Below are 8,583 nucleotides of genomic sequence, written 5' to 3' on the forward strand. Positions count from 1 at the left end.
TTGCTTCGACCATATTGATTTTGTTGTGTTGTGGTCCGGTTATTTCCATCATATATATGATATCACACTATTGCTCTGCTCCAAGATCTCGAAAATTCTTGAAAAAATGGCACCACCATTAAGAGATTGCTATGTACCAAAGATATTGACTGTGTACCACATATAGATATGGAAAATTTTCTTTCCTTCTTGATTTTTTTAGTTCAACAAATGCATAATTGCTTATGAGGAGAAACTTCTCAGTGCACTCATACACATATTTCCTCTCTCACATTTTGTAATCTATTCTTATAACTTTATATAGATTCATATATACGTGGTCGCATATTATTCAAAAAAAGAAAAATGCAGATTATGAAGTGGGAATTGTATGTTCATCATCCATGTACTCTTCTCCCACTACAAAAAAAACGCCATTTTGCGACCGACAAATCGGTCGCAAAATGGCAAAAATCGGTCGCTATTTATACTTTGCGACCGATTTGCGACCGACAAACTTCGGTCGCAAAATCACTGGTCGCAAATGTTAATTGCGACCGATGAGAAAATCGGTCGCAAATTAGAGACCGATAAGTCGGTCGCAAAATTGAAAAAGCGGTCGCAAATTTTGGTCGTGGTTTAATTGGAAATTCAGTCGCAACTTTAGTCGCAGAATATCGGTCGCAATTTTTTAAAATCGGTCGCAAATCGGTCGCAAATTATAAATTCAAAAAATTTTTTTTTGGTATCAAATCGGTCGCAAATCGGTCGCAAAAATGAAAAAGGGAATAAAAAAAATTAAATATTATTTTGAAACCAAAATTTTTCTACACCTGTGAAAGTTGACATAAATGCATATATACACACACGCAATTCAAGAACAGTATAAAAATGTAATTTTTATTGTTCTGAACAAATTAAAAAATGAAAATACAAATGAAAAAATAAAAGGTCGGAAATCAAATCTATATATGCTGCTGCTCATCTGCAGGATCCGATGTCGGACCGCCGGGAGGAGTACCTGCTGGATGTGATGTAGCGCCAGGAGGGGTGAGCAAGGTATCGCCTGCAGCATCGGGATCAGGAGCCGATAGTGGTTGCTGCTGAGACGTCGAAACATGTCGGTCTGTAGCAGGCGCAGGATCAGAGGAAGAAGTACCAGCACGGTCCTCACCGGACAGCCGCAGCACATGCGCTCTAAGCTCTGCAATCTGTCTCTGCTGATCAGCAAGCTGAGCTCGTATATCATCATCATAGTGTGAGCCAGTGTGCTCCGGCTGCGGTGCTGCGCTGGCTGTAGAAGCGTGAGCTGCTGAGCCAGTGTAAAACTGTGATGCCTGAGACCCGATGCCGTATACCTTCCTCTTCTTCTCGCCCCCTACAGCCTCGAGATAAAGCGCTACCTCGTCAATTCTTGACTCAGCTTCGGATTCATCGATCTGAGAAGTAACAATACGCTCCCGAGCTGTAGTATAGTTCTCCTGAAAATAAAAAATTAATTAATCAATGCAATTGCAAGCTTTATTATATTGAACTTTGTACATCTTCGCAATGATTAGAGGGTAAATGTAAATATTATTCATTGTTACTTACATTGACGCTCAGCGCACGTCTGTCGACAAAGGTATTACGATCGTGGTCCTTCGTGTGAGTGTATGTAAACACCTCCATCGGTGTGGGCTCACGACCTAATTCTTTAGCCTGTAATAAATTTTTATTCATGATATATTAATATATATAATGTACTTTCATTAAACATCAGTGTATTGTAAATGGACTAGGTCACTTACTAATAATCGAGCTGTCTCTATAGCAGATATAGATCCGCCTGTGTGTCGCGAAGGTCCTGCTCCATCACCGCCAGTCTCACTGCGCCTGTTTTGTGCAAATATCTCCCGCTTTCTCTTGAATGCAGGATCCTCCCAAGCCTTTTGCCAGCTCTCCCATATCTCCTGAGACACGCACTGCTGCTTCTTACCGCTTTTTCTCATCCTATACGTGAAGTCAGCGTATCGATCGACGCATATCTTCTCCCAGGCTACTTTCAACAACAGACAGAACTGAATGATTCTTGCATCCAGGCCACAGTTCAATGTTAGCTGCACTTAGCATGTTAAACAATTGTTGTGCTGCTACATTTGGCGATTCCTCCATATTATCCCAATCAAATTGTACTCTACTCGCATCGATTACCATATCATTGCATTGATTACCATACAGAAATTGATAAGGCTGAACTTCTAAACTTACCGGAATGGAGTGGCCTGACCCACTGGCAACTCGAGCTTCACCATGATGTATCCATTCGTAATAATTTTCCACGAACCCATTTTTGCACAAATGAAGTTTCACTGTATCGATGTCTAAGAAGGCTCGATTTCGACACTTCTTGTGATTACATGGACACCTCAACTTATTCCCATCCATAAAACTGGGATTACCAACTGCAAACTGTATAAACGCCTCCAATCCCTGCAGGAACTCTTGTCTTAATATCCCATTGACCTCGAACCTCCAGTACATCCAATCTCGATTATTTTGCATTTTTGTTACCTAATTAACAATGTGTTTATCAAGGGTAAATTATATGTAATTGCATTAGTCTGATCTAGCCTTAAAACATGCCACTAATGTAATGTTCAAGTTACACTTATAACTAACTAAGGTTATTTCTATAATAAGGGGGAACCATAGATAAATGTAAAATAACTAAGTTCATTTATTCAATACAAAGGTTATATATATATATATATATATATATATATATATATAAAGGTAAGTGTACTATTCTACATATTGAATTTATTGAAAAAAATTCGGCAGCATTTCGGCACAACACTATCAAATCTCAAATAGAAAGACACTTCAATAAACACTTCTATAACATATCAACATTCTCCAAAGGCAAAATGGCCACTACTAGGCCTCCAATCCAAACTCATCATTAACAGGACTTGCTCAAACAACAATTATCACAACAAAGTTGCACGTTAGGATAAAAAACTACAGCACTCATTACAATTATCACAACCCTGATTCAAATTCAATTTCAATTAACCTAAAACGCAAAATTCAATTCTAGTGAGGGTTTCTTTTTAATTTTAACTTAGGCAGTAGTGGAGCAAGTACATGTTGATAATTACTATAACTAAACAACGCGTATTTATAAAAGCCCATAATTCTTTGGGCCCTTTAAACCATCGCCTTATTAAATTGGGCCCCAATGAGCCCACCTCTATCTTTTCTTGTTAACTAGCCGTTTAACTTTTTCTTTTTTTATTTAACTTATAATGTTAAAATTATTTTATAAAATATTTTAATTGAAATATAATGAAAGCATTTTCAAACAAGTTGTCGTTATCCATTAGAAACGGTGGAAATTATTAAAAAATAAATGAACAAAACACCACTTTTGTCAATGCAACTGTAACAACAATGACAAGTAAGTTTATTATTGAGAATGACAAATAAATTATATATATATTTGTTGTGTTCAACGTATTTTTATCTTATATTTGACGTAAGATGGTTAGACTTGCGAAATAATTTCTGAAAGTGACATAATTATTAAATAAGAGTTGGTGCCACATTATTTCATAATTTAACAATTATTAAAAATTAATAATAAAAAATATTTATCATATTGATGTAAATATGCTAATAGAATCCCCCAAAAATCAATACTTTCCTCATCCAGGTAACCAATTACGTTTGGGAATCTTTTGTTGTTTGTTTATTACTATAATTTTATATTTCTATAATTAATTAATTTTATTTAAATATTTTAAAGAATTCTTTTTTAATGTTATTTGGAATCTTTGTACGTATGATTTTTTACCAACTCCATCCCTCTATTATTGATGGTTTATTCTAATTTCATAGATAAATTATTCATGTATAATTATTGATATAATTATATATATATTTTTAATAAATTTAAATGAATGCCGATTTAAATTTGTATTTTTTAATTTAAATAATTTACTTATATGTTTTCATTAAATAACAAAAGATGATATTATATGATCATTACTTAAATATGATCATTTTTCTGCCAAATAAATTGAAATATTTATTATTGTAATTAAATTATTTTAATTCAACTGACATAATTATTTATTTTTTTTCATTTTGAAATTCTCATATATTCAATTCAAATCCTTATTAATTTTTTTTATAATTACAGGACATATATAAAGATTTAATGATAATGCAATTAATCTTAATGAAATGAAATTATATTTTATTTTATTAGTTAATCTTATTATTATAAATCCATTATTTGATTAATGTTATTAATTATAATAAACAGTCACAGTAACAATAATAATAAATCGAAATAATAATATTAACAATAATAATAAATTGAAAAATAATAACAGTAACAACATTAACAATATTAACAATATTAATAATATTAACAATAATAACAGTAACAATAATAATAAATTGAAAAAAAACACAAAAATCGAAAAAAAAAATTTCGAAAAAAATAATAACAGTAACAACATTAACAATATTAACAATATTAATAATATTAACAGTAATAACAGTAACAATAATAATAAATTGAAAAAAACACAAAAATCGCAAAAAAAAAAAAAAAATTGGAAAAAAATAAAATGGTCACCGGCTTACCTCAAATGCTGTCCAAACGGTGGCGAACGCCGTAGAGGAGTGACTGGAGTGTCGATGGCGGCGTCACAGTGGCTGGAGCGTTCTCAGGAGGGCTGGAGGCGCGCTGCGGACGGAGGAGAAGAGAGGAGAGGAGAAGGAGAAGAGAGAAAGAAGAAAAAAGGAAAAGAAGAGGGCGCGTTTAAAGCCCTAATATTTGCGACAGACAAATCGGTTGCAAATGTCATTTAAATCGGTCGCAAATTTTAATTGTGCGACGTCGTTTTAATATGCACCAAAATTGCGACCGATCTGCGACTGAAATATGCGGTCGCAAAAAAATCGGTCGCAATTTTATCTCATTTCGGTCTCAGATTGTGTCCCTTTTTTTGACGCGCCCATTTTTGCGACAGAAACAAAGTTGGTCGCAAAGCGGTCGCAAAATCGGTCGCAAATCCGCAGTAATTCAGTCGCAAACTGAAAGGCAATCCCGCGCGAGTTTTCCGCGCTAAAATCTGCGACTGTTTACCAATCAGTCGCAAATTGGTATCCATATTGCGACCGACTTTTGTCGGTCGCAAAAATCGGTCGCAATTTGAAGTTTTTTTTGTAGTGTCCCTTTCGTCTGGTAAATCGGTGATTGTAAAGTTATTTTATCTCATTGTTTGAACATCAATTTTCATTGGGTTCGGAGACAAGCTAATTCAAGAGCTCATAATTTTACTGGAGCTTCTTGTAATCATGCGAGTCTCTTAATGTAGAATTCATCCCTACTTATTTTTATTCTTCATATTATGATTTATGATGTTTTTCATTTCCAAAAAAAAAAAAAAAAAAATCAAAAGTATGATAAAAATTATCATTGAAATCATAATTTGTATCAGGTGTATACATAAAACACAACAATTGAACTTAAATATTCAAAGAGAAATTTTAATTTCATTGTGTATGTGCTTGCTTGATCTTGATAAAAAAATTACTATATATATATACATAAACGTTGTGTATATATGTATAAAATTACGATATACACCAGGTATAAATAAATTTTATCCATAAAATTAAGTTATCCTCTTATTATTCTTTTACGTAGATGGAGAACTATTTGGATTTTTTAAATGAATTAAAACAAAATTATTTATATGTTGTGGATACATGAAAAGTTATAGGTGAGCCACAATTTCATTGTCCTTTTTAATAGTAAAAACCAAGCGAAAATTTGGATGCTTATTTACTATCTATTGTGAATTAACAAATGTTTTTACGTTAAGTAACAAATATACATGTCGTTGATTAATTTTGCATGGAGTGACCACTTTTTGTCAATTTGCTCTGAAACCCTAATAAATAAACAAAACAAAAATGTATATTTATGGGATACAATACAAGGTGCATATGCAATTGGCGGTTCCAATTTTTCTTTTGTCTCTTCCACAAAATCATACATCAACCTACACCTTTCCGATCATCTCATTTCTGATGCTAACAATATCCACCACCTACACCTTTCTTTTTTAATATTAATTAAATGGAACATATTTTAGAATGTTTAATTATTATATATATCGTATAATATTAATTAAGAATAATTCGAGCTATTAAAATATGCCACATAGGATAATATGCATGATTGACAATATATGAATCAACATTTTTGTGTGGAATAATTAATATTTGAAATAACATCAATAAATGAGTTTGTCTATGCGTAAATGCACTTAAAGGATGTAATATATATGTTGTCAATGCAAATTATTCTTAAGATACATAATTGCACGTTATCAGCAAATATCTTCTTCCAATATATATATATATATATATATGGACTTTGCAAAATGCTTGCTTATCATTGCACTGTACTCAGTGCACTGATTCTTTGTCTGTCTTTTCTTTAAAAGAACCTGCTAATTTACAAGCTAGTTCTTTTTGTTTGGGTTTGGATGTGATAAGCTAGTATTAGAGGGCCATTAACAAATAAAAAAAAAAAAAAAAAAAAAAAAATCAGTAATGAGATTGAGCAGGATTAATTGGGAAATTATATTATAGGGCACTAAATAAATTACATCAGTTTGAACACGTTAATCACATCCAGAAGTACACGAATTAGAATTTAGAAGCTGACAAGTGGCTCTTGCACTTGATGAATATATGCATTTCACCAGGAGAGAACAAAGTACCACCTCTGTAATTGCAATCCCTTCTTTTACATTTTACTTCATCTGGCAATGCAAGCTAATGGTCACATCAACTATTTTCATTTACATCTAATACAAAATATTTAACCCTAAAATACACATGCAGTCTTGTCAAAGCATATATATATATACACACACTTTACCAGTAAAGTTATTGTGATTAAGTTTGGGCTGTCGGTAGTACTTGAAGGCCGACATTATTAGGTGTGTTGTGTCCAAATTCTTGAAAGAATGATGGATTGAGAACTGAAGAATGAATTATGATGAAGAAGAAGATATAAGCACGTGAGGAATGTCCGTGTACGAGAGACCGATGGTAAACAAAATTTAAACTTGATGGAAACATCACTCATAAGATTCCTTTATTCATGTCTATTTCTATATTATAACTCATCTAACTGAGAAAGGGGACGAGTCCAGATCGGAACTCACAAGCACGTTAGCATGCACCACCATACTTTGGATTCATATTTACAGTTGATTTGCCTCTTCTTATTATTTATTAGGGTTTTAATGGGTAACCGTTAATCTCTATTAAAACTCGTTAATTATGCATTAACTACAAGGAAATTTCTTGCTTGTTATACAATGTTCCCATGCACCCAGCCAATCAAAAAAATATTATTGTTTTGTCATTTTTCTTTTTTAGTGTATGGTCAAAAATATAATCAAAACACTGTTTATAATTAGGAAATACAACCCATGATCAGAAATATACTGGATTTCCCAATATATAGATTATTTAATTAAATAACACAACTTGTGGCCACGGCAATTAAAAGTGAGAACTAACTCACTTATGCTTTCTGTTTTTTTTTTTTTTTTTTATATATAGATGGAAAGTCCAATTGATCAAAATAATACTCTGAGTTATACAACATGAATAGTCTTCCCCTTTGAATAATAACATTCATCGTATTTATGATAACCTTTGTGATGGAGATGACTCGAACTTCTACTTTTTATATCTTCTACAAAATGTAAAAAGAGCAATGTTTTCTTATATTTTTTTTCAGTATAATCAGAAGGGTTAATCCCCTTGAATCATAGAACGTAATAATTTTTAATATTCTCATAGATATTCTTTTAATCAAATAAAGAAATCTGAAAAATATAAGATATTTAAACTCCATTATTCAAAATTTCATGAATCCAGACACACTGATCTCGAGGTCAAAGGGAATAACGAAACGAAAAGGCTTTGTAAATTGACTGCAGAGCAGATGCATGTATGCTTGCAGCCCATTTTAGACACATAATTGCAGAAATTTCTTCTTTAGAAGATATGCAATTGGAGCACTTCATAAAACAATGTTGGCGGTTGGGACACCCAAGATGCCCTACGAAACAAAACAGCACAGCCATGTTCTTTCAAATTAAACCACATGTACATACCTTAAAACCTGATCATGCATGCCATGTGGAACTGAAAGTGACCTTTGTGGAAGCATGAACCTTGCCACTTTGCCCAATATCTCCATTTTTCACTTTTGATTTGGAAAATCAAAAATAAAAAGTTTCAATTTTTCAATTGTTTTTCACGTTTTGATTCACATGCAGGACAGGTAGCAGCTGAGATGTGTTTAACCTGATTAAATGTCACCAATATAATATAATATTATTATTTAACACATGTTAAGAATCCCAGTATTTTCAAATAATAAATTACATATACAGGTAAAACTAGCTACTTGGTTAGTTTGTTGTAATTTTTTAGCATTGGTCGAACTATACTATTTTATTTTATTCTAATACTCTTTCTGTCCTATTTTATTTGCATGGTTTGATAAAACAC

This window comes from Jatropha curcas, chromosome 11 (assembly GCF_041381405.1).
Source record: "Jatropha curcas cultivar XTBG-Jc1 chromosome 11, XTBG_Jcur_1.0, whole genome shotgun sequence".
NCBI lineage: Eukaryota > Viridiplantae > Streptophyta > Magnoliopsida > Malpighiales > Euphorbiaceae > Jatropha > Jatropha curcas.